Here is a 15,712-nt window from a genome sequence, read left to right on the forward strand (position 1 = left end):
TCATAATAAGTAGGGTTTACCTCCAAGAATACACAGTTGGTTTAAAACATTCAAAAATCAATCACTGTATTTCACCATACTAATAGAGTAAAAAAGAATACCCATATGATCATCTCAGTAATACGGAAAAAGCACCTAATAAAATCCAACATTTATTCCTACTAAAAACATTAAAATTCTCAACAAACTAGGAATAGAAGGAAACTTCCCCACATGATAAAGGGCATCTCTCTTACAACTGCCCTTATACTTAATGGTAAAAGATTGAATATTTTCTTCCTAACATCAAGAACAACGCAGGGACTTTCCTGGCTACACAGTGCTTAAGACTCTGAGCTTCCACTACAGAAGTTTCAATCCCTGGTTGGGGAACTAAGATCCCACATGCCACCTGGTGGGGCAAAAAAATTAAATGTTAAAATTTTTTAAAAAAGAAAAGAACAAGGCAAAGCTGTTTACTTTCACCTCTTGTTTCAGTATCAAACTGTTGATTTTAGCCAGTACAATAAGACACTTAACAGAACTATACGATACTCAGATTAGAAAGGAAGAAGCAAAACTTGGATGACATGATTGTCTATGTAGAAAATCCTGTGGAACCTACAAAAAATGTTTAGAACTAATAAGTTTAACAATGTTTCAGGATATAAGATTAATATACAAAAATCAATAGTATTTCAATATACCAGCAATGTACAGCCAGAAGTTGAAATTTTTAAAGATATCATTGTAATAACATCTTGAAGTTCAAAGGGGAGGGGATATATGTATACCTGTGGCTGATTCATGTTGATGTTGGCAGAAACCAACAAAATTCTGTAAAGCAATTATCCTTCAATCAAAAAATAAATTTTTAAAAATAAAAAAAAAAACAATAAGAGAAAGGCTAAAATTTTAAAGACAAAAAACAATTTTAATAAGACTGGCATGGATGTAGAGCAACTGAAGCTCTCATACATTGCAGGTTGGAACATAAGTTGTACAACCACTTTGGTAAACCATTTGTCAGTTTCTTAAAAAGTTAAATAGACACCTGCACACATGATCCTGCCGTTCCACTCACAGGTATTACCCCAAAGGAAATGAAAGCATATATGCATACAAAGAATTCAACATGAGTGTCATAAGAGCTTTATTTTTAACCCCAAACTGGAAATGATCCATATATCCATGAGTAGATTGAATGGATAAAAACTGTGAAACAACCATACAGTGGAATACTACTCAGTAATGAAAAGGAACAAACTACTGATACATATTATGCCGTGGAAGAATCAAAATAATTATGCTAACTGAAAGAAGCCAGACTAAAGGAAAATCGGTACATACGTATTATTCCATTTACCTAAAATTCTAGCAGTGCCACACCACGGTGACAGAAAAATCAGCAGTTTCCTGGGAGTGGGATTTGGTATAGGCTAGGATGAAAGGGAAGAAAGGATTAGCAAGGGTCACAAGGAAACTTTGGGGGCAATGGATATATCATGAGTAATGGGTTAAGTCAAAATCATGTATTATTTAACAGGAGGCAATAAGAATTCAGTATCACTTCACGAAAAATGCAAACCTGCATCTAATCATGAGGAAACATCAGTTTAGTTCAGTTCAGTCGCTCAGCCGTGTCCGACTCTTCGCGACCCATGAACCGGAGCACACCAGGCCTCCCTGTCCATCACCAACTCCCAGAGTCCGCCCAAACCCATGTCCATTGTGTCGGTGATGCCATCCAACCATCTCATCCTCTGTCGTCCCCTTCTCCTCCTGCCCTCAATCTTTCCCAGCATCAGGGTCTTTTCAAATGAGTCAGCTCTCCGCATCAGGTGGCCCAAGTATTGGAGTTTCAGCTTCAACATCAGTCCTTCCAATGAACACCCAGGACTGATCTCCTTTAGGATGGACTGGTTGGATCTCCTTGCAGAAATGTCAGTCATATCCAAATTGAAGGTCATTATATAAGATAACTAGTCTAATCTACAAAAATGTCAAGGCCATGAGTGTTAAAGGAAGACTCAGGAATTTTTCCAAATTGTCAAAAGGCTGAAGAGACATGACAAACATAACACATGATCTAGTATAAAATCTTTACACATGTTTATACAAGATCACATGTTGCATTTAGTTTGTCATATCTTCTTAGGTGGTAGTAATATATCAATATAAAGTTCCTGATCTTGATGGTTACGTTGCAGGTAAGTAGAAGAGTATCCTTGTTTGCCAGGAATAGACTGCAGAACTCAGGGATGAGTTCAGGGTATCAAATCAGTTACTTTCAAGTGGTTTGGGGTGAGGGCATGGAGAAAAGATGATGCTTGAAGTACTATTGAAACTTCTTTTTGAGTTTGAAATTATTTCAAAATAAAAGGAAACATTTTAATAAAACATTGTGTTTGCAAAGGTGTAGAGTGGGAGTGTAGATTGGTAATCCTTTGTGTAGGGCAGGTTGGCCCTACACAATATCTATCAAATGTCTATCATAATTACAATGTATATATCCTTTGACCCAGCTGTTTCACTTCAAGGATTTTATTTTACAAATATATTTGTGAAATGATGTTTGTACAAAGTTACTCACTACAACCTTGTTTGCGGTTGCAAAATATTTGAAACATTCTAAATAGCCATCAATAGGAGACTGATTAAATATATTACTTTAGCACCAAATCTTATATGGAATTCCAAAATCTGAAAAGCTTTGAAAATCCACACTTTTTTCTAAGTTGAAAGCAAAACCTGGCCTCAGCTGACATGAGGCATTAGTTGCTTCTCAACACTCTTACCAGTCACAGACATCTCTGCTATTCACTAATAAAATGTTTGCCTTTTTTTTTTTAAAGATGGTTGTTATTTTGTTAGTTTGAGTTTAATTATTCTGTAAAAATGTCCAGAAAATTGAAGATACTCCTGTGGATAAAAATCAGTAGAAAAGGAACCATCTGATATCAATAGCACAGAAAATAAAGTTAATACAAAATTTGATCAGGTGTTTCTATAAGACATCTTACTAAAGAGCAAAGTGTGGGAATTAACACCACATATGACTTGAACTGGGCTTCCCCGGTGGCTCAGTGGTAAAAAAAAAAAAAAATCCACTTGCCAATGCAGGAGATGCAGGTTCAATCCCTGGGTTGGGAAGATCCCCTGAAGAAGGAAATGGCAACCCACTCTAGTATTCTTGCCTGGGAAATCCCATGGACAGAGGAGCCTGGTGGGCTACAGTCCATGGGGTCGCAAAGAGTCAGACACGACTGAGCTCAGTACAGCAGCAGCATGACTTGAAGTAATAGAAATACAAAGTGTTGAAGTTTTACAGGGACAATGACCAGAACTAAAGAAGAACAGAAAATTTTCTGAGGACAAAAATGAAGATATTGACATTACCATGATTGAATGGATTCAACAATGAAACAGTCTGAATACGCCACTGATTGGTTTGTTGTTCATAAAACAAGCTACATTATTCCATGAAGGACTGAAGCTTTACAGTGAGTATAGGATATCAGAAGATTGGCTGCAGAAATTTCAGAAGCATTGCAGTATAAAATATCTGTACAACTATGATGAAAAAACTTTTCATGAAATTGATGAAAATTATATTGACAATTTGTTATGGTAATTTTTAATGAAAACCTTAGTCTTGAACAAGTATACACTGCTGACGAAATAGCTGTTCTGTTTTCTTAAAAAAAAAAAAACAGTGATTGATGAGCAAACAAGAGATTTTAAGGACTCTAAACACAGGGTGAATGTTCTGGGATCTGCCAGATAAAGCTAGAAAAAGTCAACATCCATAATGTTGCAAAAGTTATTCAGAGAGTTCCCTAGCAGTCCAGTGGTTAGGACTCTGTACTTTCACTACCATGGACCTGGGTTTGATCTCTGGTCAGGGAACTAGTATCCTGCAAGCTGTGCAGTAAAACCAAAATAAAGAGTTGTTCACAATTTATTTGTTAGTATGTAAACAAAAAAACCATGAGTAATCAAAGAGATCATTTCTATTAGGCTTAATAATCTCTACCAATGAAGTGAACTCATTGCACTGGAAGCTGGAATGGAAGAAAACTATATACTTGTTCCTAGACCACTATCCCACACACACACCTCATGAACTTCTTGTAACCAAGAAATTTTACTCCCAATGAAGAACAAATATAAATATTTATTTATTTTCATACTATATACTTGAAACAGGTAACTCCCAAGTCTTCCTAAAAGAGTTATTGTAGAAACTTGATCAAGTATACCTTAATTATGCTATTTACACAGTTGCTGATACTTGGAACAATTGATAAATATTTTGCAGAGACTTTCACTTTGAAAGTGCGCTTGTATATAAAGATAGTGAAGGGTTTTGTGTCACTAATGTAGTCTCATTACTTACATTAAAAGTTAATAGGCTAAAAGTCTAAATAAGTCAGAACCTTGCTACTCAATGTATGATCAGTGGATAAGCAGCATCAGCATGACCTGGAAACTTGTTAGAAATGCAAATTCTGAATCTGAATCTCTGTGAATATAGCCCAAGAATCTTATGCTTTAACAAATTATTCAGATGATTTTTAACCTACTAAGATTATAGAAGTGTTGAGATAGAACAAGCTGACATCAAAATATATATATATTGACTATTTTAAGTTATATACCTATTGTACATTCCTTGCAAGATAGAAGAATTGTTAAAATAGTGTTATCCCAAGTGAGCATGAGGCTAGGAATAATGAAAATTATGAGATGTAACAGTTGGAAAAAATATCCATAGACAGTATTGGGAAAATGTATGAGCAGTTAATTGGCCTTGAATAACATGCATTTATCAGTGAAAATGGATTATACCTGCTTACTTAATTGAAAAAGACTGCTTATTTAGAAATCTGTATTAATCAGACGCATTACCCTAGAAGTACTCCTTTTTTAAGGTCATCTATTGTAGTTGTTTCATCATTAAAGAATCTCTTTCCAGGCCCATCATTAAATTCCCAACTCTGATCTTTGGTGACAGTGATAGCAATGCAGATGAAGCCTTTTGTCCAAAATCCTCAAGAAACCAGATAGAAGAAGTATTTACTTATGCATATGTTTAGAAGCATAGCTTGGTTTGAGGTTTTATTGAGTATTTTCCTTAGAAGTAAAGAGTCCCAAGTATTTAGTCTATATCACACTATTTCATCCATCAGTTTATCACTGTATCAAAAAAATACAACATTAACTTTGCTATTTATCCTACCTAGCATGAATATTCATACTTTCACTGAACAAATAATAATGTGTTTAATTATAGGATGCTGCCCCAGGCCCAGTGTGAGTATTATATATAATATATGCACAAATTATCTTTATATAATAAGCTCCAAATGCATTCATAACCTAAGGGTTTTAAAGAAGCAGTTGTGGACCTGTACATCCATAAATGGGATATTATGCAGTCATGTAAAAGAACAAAAATTTCTTTATGTACTGATGTAGAATAATCTCCAAGATACACTAATATGTGAGGGGGAAATGACATGCAAATTTGTATATACTATGCTAAAGGAGAGGAAATACAGTGTTTCCTTACTATGCATAGAATGTCCTGGAAGGTAAAACAAACACTATCAGTTGTGGACAGGGTTAGCGTTGAGTGAATATGGGTCAGAGGTAAGGGGGAGAAAATTCTTCATTATTTATCTTTTGTCTCTTTTCAACATTGAATCATGTGAATATTTCCAAAATTTTAAATTATGAATGTCAAAAGAAACATGTCAAATTGAAATGCAAAAATTAAAAAAGAATGGGGGTGGGGGAACCCAGAACAGGATATCTGAGAACCATGAGACAATTACAGAAGATATATAACATATGCACTATATTCTGTAATACCAGAAGGAGAAGAAAGAGAACAGTAGAAGAAAAGTTGGAAGTAATAATGATTGAAAATTTGCCAAAACTTATGACAGAAACCAGAACATAGATCCTGGGAGCTCAGAGAACACCAAGCAGGATGAATACCAAAAAATTTTCTCCTAGGCATATCCTATTCAAACTGTAGAAAATCAAACACCAGGAGAAAATCTTGAAAAAAGCTAGAGAACAAGACAACCTTACCTATGGAGAAACAAAGATAAGAATTACATCAACTTCACTTCACAAAACATGCAAGCAAGAGGGAGTGAAGTGAAATATTTTAAATGTTGCAAGAAAAAAACACCAACCTAGAATTAGGTATCCAAATAAATTATCCTTTGAAAAAAAAGAAATAAAGACTATCTCAGACAAAGACTCAGGGAATTATTGCCAACAAATTGCAAGAAATCTTTCACAGGGAAGAAAAATTATATAGATCTGAAACTTAGATCCATGTGAAGAAAGGAATAGTGTTAGAGAAGGAATAAAAAAAGTTGGTGTTGGAGCTGCATCTGCACAGTGCTGGAGCGACTTTGAGGAGATAGCCCATGTCCAAGGGCAAAGGAGAAGCCCCAGCAAGACAGTAGGAGGGGTGAAATCACGTTTAGAATCAAACCCCACACCCACCAGAGATGCTCAGAGGGCTCAAACAAACTTTGTGCGCACCAGGAGCCAGAGACTCCATAGAGACAGAGACAGAACTGTGTTTGAGCGTCTCCTGCAGAGGTATGGGTCAGCAGGGGGCTGCTGCAGGGACAGGGGCTCTGGGTGAAGCAGATGTAGGTACGGCATAAGCCCTTTTGGGGGAGATCACCATTAACCCCACCATAGAGCCACCAGAACTTACAGAGGACTGGGGAAACAGACTCTCGGAGGGCACAAATAGAACCTTGTGTGCACCAGGACCCAGGAGAAAGGAGCAGTGACCCCACAAGAGACTGACCCAGACTTGCCCGTGAGTGTCCAGGAGTCTCTTGTGGAGGCATGGGCTGAGAGTGGCCTGCTGCAGGGTTGGGGGCATAGAGTGCAACAGTATGGGCATGGGACCTTTTGAAGGAGGTTGCCATTATCTTCATTACCTCCACCATAGTTTGGCCTCAGGTCAAATAACAGGGAGGAAACACAGCCCCTCCCATCAACAGAAAATTGGATTAAAGATTTACTGAGCTTGCCCCACCCATCAGAACAAGATCCAGTTTCCCCCTCAGTCAGTCTGTCCCATCAGGAAGCTTCTATAAACCTCTTATCCTTCTCTTTCAGAGGGTAGACAGAATGAAAATCACAATCACAGAAAACTAACCAATCTGATCACATAGATCACAGTCTTATCTAACTCAATGAAACTATGAGCCATGTCCTGTAGGACCACCCAGGATGAATGGGTCATGGTGGAAAGTTCTGACAAAACGTGGTCCACTGGAGAAGGGGACGGCAAACCATGTCAGCATTCTTGCCTTGAGAACCCTGTGAACAATATGAAAAGGCAAAAAGATAGGACACTGAAAGATGAATACCCCAGGTCGATAGGTGCCCAATATGCTACTGGAGATCAATGGAGAAATAACTCCAGAAAGAATGAAGAGACGGAGCCAAAGCAAAAACAACACCCTGTTGTGGGTGTGACTGCTGATGGAAGTAAAGACCAATGCTGTAAAGAGCAATATTGCATAGGAACCTGGAATGTTAGGACCATGAATCAAGGCAAATAGGAAGTGGTCAAACAGGAGATGGCAAGAGTGAATATCTACATTTTAGGGATTGGCAAACTAAAATGGACTGGAATGGGTGAATTTAACTCAGATGGCCATTATGTCTACCACTGTGGGCAAGAATCCCTTAGAAGAAATGGAGTAGCCATCATAGTCAACAAAAGAGTCTGAAATGCGGTACTTGGATGCAATCTCAAAAACAACAGAATGATCTCTGTTTGTTTCCAAGGCAAACCATTCAGTATCACAATAATCCACAAGTCTCTGCCCCAACCAATAATGCTGAAGAAGCTGAAGTTGAATGGTTCTTTGAAGACCTACAAGACCTTCTAGAACTAACACCCAAAAAAGATATCCTTTTCATAATAGGGGACTGGAATGCAAAAGTAGGAAGTCAAGAAATACCTGGAGTAACAGGCAAATTTGGCCTTGGAGTACAGAATGAAGCAGAGCAAAGGCTAACAGAGTTCTGCCAAGAGAATGCACTGGTCATGGCAAACACCCTCTTCTAACAACATAAGAGAAGACTCTACACATGGACATCACCAGATGGTCAATACTGAAATCAGATTGATTATATTCTTTGCAGCCAAAGATGAAGAAGCTCTATACAGTCAGCAAAACAAGACCAGGAACTGACTGTGGCTTAGATATGAAGTCCTTACTGCCAAATTCAGACTTAAATTGAAGAAAGTAGAGAAAACCACTAGACCATTCAGGTATGACCTAAATCAGATCCCTTAAGATTATACAGTGGAAGTGACAAATAGCTTCAAGGGATTAGATCTGATAGAGTGCCTGAAGAATTATGGATGGAGGTTCGTGACATTGTACAGGAGGCAGTGATCAAGACCATCCCCAAGAAAAAGAAATGCAAAAAAGGCAAAATGGTTGTCTGAGGAGGCCTTACAAATAGCTGTGAAAAGAAAAGATGCAAAGGAGAAAAGGAAAGATATACCCATTTGAATGCAGAGTTCCAAAGAATTACAAGATAAGATAAGAAAGCCTTCCTCAGTGATCAATGCAAAGAAATAGAGGAAAGCAACAGAATGGGAAAGACTAGAGAGCTTTTCAAGAAAATTAGAGATACCAAAGGCACATTTCATGCAAAGATGGGCATAATAAAGGACAGAAATGGTATGAACCTAACAGAAGCAAAAGATATTAAGAAGAGGTGGCAAGAATACACAGAAGAACTATACAAAAAAGATCTTCATGACCCAGATAATCATGATGGTGTGATCACTCACCTAGAGCCAGACATCCTGGAATGTGAAGTCAAGTGGGCCTTAGGAAGCATCACTATGAACAAAGCTAGTGAAGGTGATGGAATTCCAGTTGTGCTATTTCAAATCCTAAAAGATGATGCTGTGAAAGTGCTGCACTCAATATGCCAGTAAATTTGGAGAACTCAGCAGTGGCCACAGGAGGAAAAGGTCAGTTTTCATTCCAATCCCAAAGAATGCTCAAACTACAACACAATTGTACTCATCTCACATGCTAGAAAAGTAATGCTCTCCAAGCAAGGCTTCAACAGTATGTGGACTGTGAGCGCCCAGATGTTCGAGCTGGATTTAGAAAATGCAGAGGAACCAAAAATCAAATTGCCAACATCCATTGAATCATCGAAAAAGCAAGAGAGTTCCAGAAAAACATCTGCTTCTGCTTTATTGACTATGCCAAAGCCTTTGACTGTGTGGATCACAACAAACTTGAAAATTCTTCAAGAGATGGGAATACCAGACCACCTGACCTGCCTCCTGAAAAATCTGTATGCAGGTCAAGAAGCAACAGTTAGAACTGGTCATGGAACTGGTTCCAAATAGGAAAAGGAGTACATCAAGGCTGTATATTGACACCCTGCTTATTTAACTTCTGTGCAGAGTACATCATGAGAAATGCTGGACTGAATGAAGCACAAGCTGGAATCAAGATTGTCAGGAGAAATATCAATAACCTCATATATGCAGATGACACCACACTTTTGACAGAAAGCAAAGAAGAACTAAAGAGCCTCTTGATGAAAGTGAAAGAGGAGAGTGAAAAAGTTTGCTTAAAACTCAACATTCTGGAGAAGGAAATGGCAACCCACTCCAGTATTCTTGCCTGGAGAATCCCATGGACGGAGGAGCCTGGTGGGCTACAGTCTAAGGGGTCGCAAAGAGTCAGATACGACTTCACTTTCACTTTCACTTTCAACCCTCAGCTGGGAAGACTTTCAGCTCTTGTGTTTGCTATTGATTGTTTCCTTGAGTTCTCAAAGACCTGTGACCATATTTTTTTTTAAGTTGCCTGTTTTCTAATTGCATCACTTTACACACTGTTGTCTAGTAATATGTGGTATTTAGAATGTCTTCTTAATTATTTTGAGCAGCCATTGCCCGTATTTTCTTAGCACCTCCTTGGTTTTCTTATGTGAACTCATCTGACAGGGAAATGCAGCTTTTTTGTTTGCCCTCTCTGCATACTGGACCGTCTGAGTCAGGTTCTAACTAATCCCTGATGGTCTCTGAGCTACTGTTCTACCAGACTCAGTAGTTATGTGCTTCAGGAATTTTTCGGTAGAATTGGTCGTATTAGGAGACTCTTGGTGTCACCTTTGTTATCTTAAAAGCTGGTCCCTTCGCTGAGGCTCTTAATTTTTTGAAAACTTGATGCTATTTCAGCTGAAAAAAAATTGGCAAGGCTATTTAAAAAATTGAGGGAAGCCATTTAAGAAATTGAAAAGTAATCGCAAACAACATTGGGTAGTTGTGACTTTCAGTTCTGTATCAGTTGAATTTTTGTGCTCTTTTCCCTGTGTACGTGGTGGTTCTATTTTTCTCCAATAAAACTTTTTATTTGAAAAAAAAAAACTCAACATTCATTAAAAAATACTGATTTTAAAAACTAATAACTTAAACTGCCACACACTTGAGACCCATTAAAAAAAGTTTAATGAGAAAAAAAAAACAACTCAACATTCAGAAGACTATGATCATGGCATCTGGTCCCATCACTTCATGGCAAATAAATGGGGAAGCAATGGAAACAGTGAAAGACTTTATTTTCTTGGGCTCCAAAATCACTGCAGATGGTGACTGCAGCCATGAAATTAAAAGATGCTTACTCCTTGGAAGAAAAGTTATGACCAACCTCGACAGCATATTAAAAAATAGAGACATTACTTTGCCAACAAAGGTCCATCTAGTCAAAGCTATGGTTTTTCCAATAGCCATGTATGGATGTGAGAGTTGGACTATAAAGAAAGCTGAGCACTAAAGAACTGATGCTTTTGAAGTGTGGTATTGGAGAAGACTCTTGAGAGTCCCTTGGACAGCAAGGAGATCCAACCAGTCAATCCTAAAGGAAATCAATCCTGAATATTCATTGGAAGGACTGATTTCGAAGCTGAAACTCCAATACTTTGGCCACCTGATGCGAAGAACTCACTCACTGAAAAGACCCTGATGCTGGGAAAATTGAAGGTGGGAGAGGGGATGACAGAGGATGAGATGGTTGGATGGCATCACCGACTCAATGGACATGAGTTTGAGTAAGCTCCAGGAGTTAGTGATGGACAGGGAATCCTGGCGTGCTGCAATCCATGGGTCACAAAGAGTTACACATGACTGAGCCACTGAACTGAACTGAACTGATAAAAGGTAAATCCTTTGGTTTTTGAAAAATTCTTAATTGAACTAATAACTGTTCAAAATAATAATAGAAGTGTATTTGGTTACTATAGCTTAAAGATAAATCAACGAAGCAGTGATATTACAGACAGAAGGAAGAATTGAGAATACTAAGGTATCTTATGAAGTGATATAGTTATTTGAAAATGGACTTAGATTAGTTGTAAATGTATACTGCAACTCTCAGGCAAACACTAAAGTAACTTTGAAAAGAAATTGTGAAATTTGAAAAGAATTGTGAAATTTGAAAAGAATTGTGAGAAGAGAAAATTGAATCATGTAACATGCTCAATTTAAACCAGAGAAGGCAGAAAGGAGGAAAGGTTTTTTAAAAAGAAAGAACTAATTCAATGAATAAAAAAGTTATAAATGTGGTAGATATTAATCCAAGTATATCAATAATCACTTTAAATATGAATGGTCTAAATATACCAATTAAAAGACAGACTGGGGGAAAAAAAGAAAGGAGAAATTCCCTGGCAGTCCAGAGGTGACTTCATGCCTCCGCTGCAGGAAGCCCCAGTTCAGTCTCCAGTTGGGGAACTAAGATCCCACAAGCTGCATGACTTGGCCCCCCCACCAAAAAAAAGGGACAGACTGACAGTGATTAAAAAAAAAAAAAAAAAATTATATGTTGTCTACAAGAAACACACTTTAAAGATGTAGAGTGAAAGTAAAAGGAAGGGATCAATTACTTATATAAGAGCTAAAGCCATAAATTTCATAAGCGAAAACATAGGACCTTGGATTTGGTAATTCTTAGGTTATGACACCAAAAGCATGAGCAGCAAAAGAAAAGAATAAATTCGGACCTCATCAGAATTAAAAACTTCCATTCATCAAAGGACATTACCAAGAAAGTGAAAAGACAAAGGATGGAAAAAAAATTTACAAATTTTGTATCTGATAAGGGCTTAATATACAAAATATATAAAGAACTATAGTTCAACAATAAAAAAGACAATTGGATTTTTAAATGGGCAACAGATTTGAAGAGGGTGTTCTTCAAAGAAGATATATAAATGCTTATAAGCACATGAAGGGAAAACAGTATCATTAGTCATTAGGGAAATGTACATCAAGACCACAGTAAGATACCACTTCACACCCACTAAGATGGCTTGGCTGTGCTATTGCACAGCTTGTGGTATCTTTTCCCCAACCAGGGATTGAATCTGGGCACCTTCAGTGGAAGCATGGAGTCCTATGATGAGGATATGGAGAAACTGAAATTCTTTTACATTGCTGGTGGGAATGTAAAGTAATTAATAGCTGCTGTGGAAAATAGTGTGATGGTGCCTGAAAATTTTAAATAGAATTAACATATCATCCAGCAGTTCCACTCCTATGTATATACCCAAAAGAATTGAAAACAGATTCAAACAGGTACTTTATACACCAGTGTTCACTGCAGCATTATTTGCAACAGCCAAAAATTGGAAACAACCCAAGTGTCCATCAGCAAATGAATGGGTAAACAAAATGTGGTATATACAGTGGACTATTGTTATTAAGTCATTAAAAAAGAAACTATGTTCTGATAACATGCTACAACTTGGGGGAAACTTGAAGACATTATGCTAAGAGAAATAACTCAGACACACCAAAAGTAATTTTTGTATGATTCCACATACATGTCTAGAATAGGCAAGTTAATAAAGACAAAAAATAGAAGTTTCCCAGGCTAAAGCGAGAGATGATGGTGAATTACTGCTTAATGGGTACAGAGTTTCTGTTTAGGATGATAAAAAACTTTTGGAAAAATATGGTGCTGCTATTTACACAATGAATGATATTCCACAGTGTTGAATGTGATTAACAGTACTCAATTGTATACTTAAAATGGTTAAGATAGAAAGTTTTAGTATATATATTTTTGCCACAATTAATAGGTAAAGGAATTAATAAAGAGGCAGTGTTAAAGCAAGCAAATGACCCTAAGTATAAACATTGAACAGTACTGGCCTTCATTTTTATCCTAGTACCTTTAGGTACATATTTAATTCTTCTGTGACTTAAGCTTCTACGCTTTACCTTTCCATATGAAAATGAAATGAAAGTCGCTCAGTTATGTCATATTTTGAACTAAAAACAGAGGCCAGGGCTTAAACAAACCACACATATGAGGTGTTGTCAACACTCTCACCCCCACTTTCCATACCCTGTAGACTTACTACCAAATTAGCTGCACTGAAAGCAGGAAGAGTCTGGAAAAGATACTCTCCCAGGAAAGCACGTGTACCAGTTGAACTAATTTGTTATTTTCATCTTTAAAACTGTTTCTTAACCACAGTCTGATTCCTTCAACAACAACATAGTAAAGGATAGAGAAAGGTATACCATGTTAACACATATCAAGAAAAACCTGGAATGCCTGTATTAAACAAAGACTTCAGTAAATGGAAAATTGTCAGGGATAAAGAGGGGCATTACACAGTGATAAAGGAGTCAGTTATCCAAGAAGTCATAATAATCTTTAATGTATATGCATCTAACAACAAAGCATCAAAATATGTGAGGGGAAAACCAACAGAACTGCAATGAGAAATGGACAAATCCACTGTTACATTCAGAGAATTCACAGTACCTCTTAACAATAATCAATGCATCGAGCAGGCAGAAAATCAGTAAGTTATACTTGAACAGCACCATTAATTAACTGAATCTAATTAACATTTATAAAATACTTTATCAAACTGCAATAGAATACACATTCTTTTCAAGCTCACATGGAATGTTCACCAAGATAGACCACATTCTGAACCATAAAACACATCTCAGTAAATTTAGAAGAATAGAAATCATACAAAGTGTGCTTTCAGATCACAGTGGAATTAAGCTAGAAATTATTAACAGAAGGATAACTGGAAAATTCCCAAAAATATGGAGTTTAAACACACTTCTAAGTCACACATGGATCAAAGATGAACTCTCAGGAATTTTTTAATATTTTGAACTAAATGAAAGTTTAAAACTAAAAAAACAAAATTCAACTAATCAGAAATGTAGGATGCAATGAAAGCAGTGCTTGGAGGGAAATTTTATGGCATTAAATACATATGTTAGAAAAGAGGTAATATTGCAGATGTTCCCTCACACCTGTTAGAATGGCTGTTATCAAAAAGACAAAAGATGTGGAATACACTGTTGGTGAGAATGTAAATTGGTACAACAACTATGGGAAACAGGATGGATGTTTCTCAAAAAACTTTAAAAATAGAACTACCATGTACAGTATGTACCACGTATGGTATATGGTATAGTAATCAAATGTGTGCTATTGGCAAAAGAATAAGCAAATAGGTCCATGGAACAAAATAGCTCAGAAATAGTCTCACACAAATACAGTCAACTGGTCTTTGACAAAGGAGCAAAGGATAATATTTTCAGCAAATGGTATTGGAAGAACTGTACATTCACTTTTTAAAAAATGAATATAGACACACTGACCTTACACCTTTCATGAAAATGAATTCAAAATGTATCATAGACATAAATATAAAACACAAAATTATAAAACTTCTAGAAGATAACACAGGAGAAAGACTAGATGACCTTGTGTTTGACAGTAACTTTTTTTGACCACACTGTGTGACTTGTGGAATCTTAGTTCCCTGATCAGGGATCAAACCTGGGCTGCCTGCAGTGGAAATGCAGAGTCCTAACCACTGGACCTCCAGAGAATTCCCAAAAATAGCTTTTTAGATACAACACCAAAATTAGATACAGTCGATGAAAAAAACATCGGTAAGTAGGACTTCATTAAAATTTAAAACTTATGTGAAAAACATTGAAAAGACAAGCCACAGCCTGGGAGAAAATATTTGCAAAACAGTATCTAATCAAGAACTTGTATCCCAAATATACAAATAACTCTTGAAACTCAACAATAAAGAAAACAACTGAATCTTAAAATGCACTAAAGACCTGAACTGATGTCTTACCAGATAAGATATATAGATGTCAAACAAGCGTGTAAAAAGATACTCACCATGACATGTCATTTGGGAAATACAAATTAAAACAAAAATTAGATACCACTATATACCTATTAGAATAGCTAAAATCCAGACACAGCACCAAACACTAGTGCAGATGTGGAGCAGCAGAGACTCGTTCATTCCTGGTGGGAATGCCAAAGGTTCAGCCACTTTGGAAGACAGTTTTGTCAGTTTTTTACAAAGCTACACAGTCTAACCATATGATCCAGTAATCATGTTCCGTTATTTGCCCAAATAAGTTGAAAACTTACACAACTGTCCACGTAAAAACCAGCACACATATGTTTATAGCACCTTTATTTGTAATGCCTAAAAATGGAAGCAAACAAGATATCCTGCAGCTGGTGAATGGATATACAAACTGAGGTAGGTCCATACAATGGGATATTATTTACCAACATAAAGAAATGAAGTGCCCTTCAATAAGTGGTGCTGGGAAACTGGACAG

General features: G+C 36.8%; 1 protein-coding gene across 1 annotated transcript in view; it reads left to right on the forward strand.

Annotated features, from left to right (window-relative positions):
* The window catches only part of ZSWIM5 (zinc finger SWIM-type containing 5), a 166,872-nt gene that overhangs the window by 143,913 nt on the left and 7,247 nt on the right, over positions 1-15,712 (forward strand). The gene's annotated exons all lie outside the window — the stretch shown is intronic.

The sequence above is a fragment of the Cervus canadensis genome, chromosome 2 (genome assembly GCF_019320065.1).
Source record: "Cervus canadensis isolate Bull #8, Minnesota chromosome 2, ASM1932006v1, whole genome shotgun sequence".
Classification (NCBI taxonomy): domain Eukaryota; kingdom Metazoa; phylum Chordata; class Mammalia; order Artiodactyla; family Cervidae; genus Cervus; species Cervus canadensis.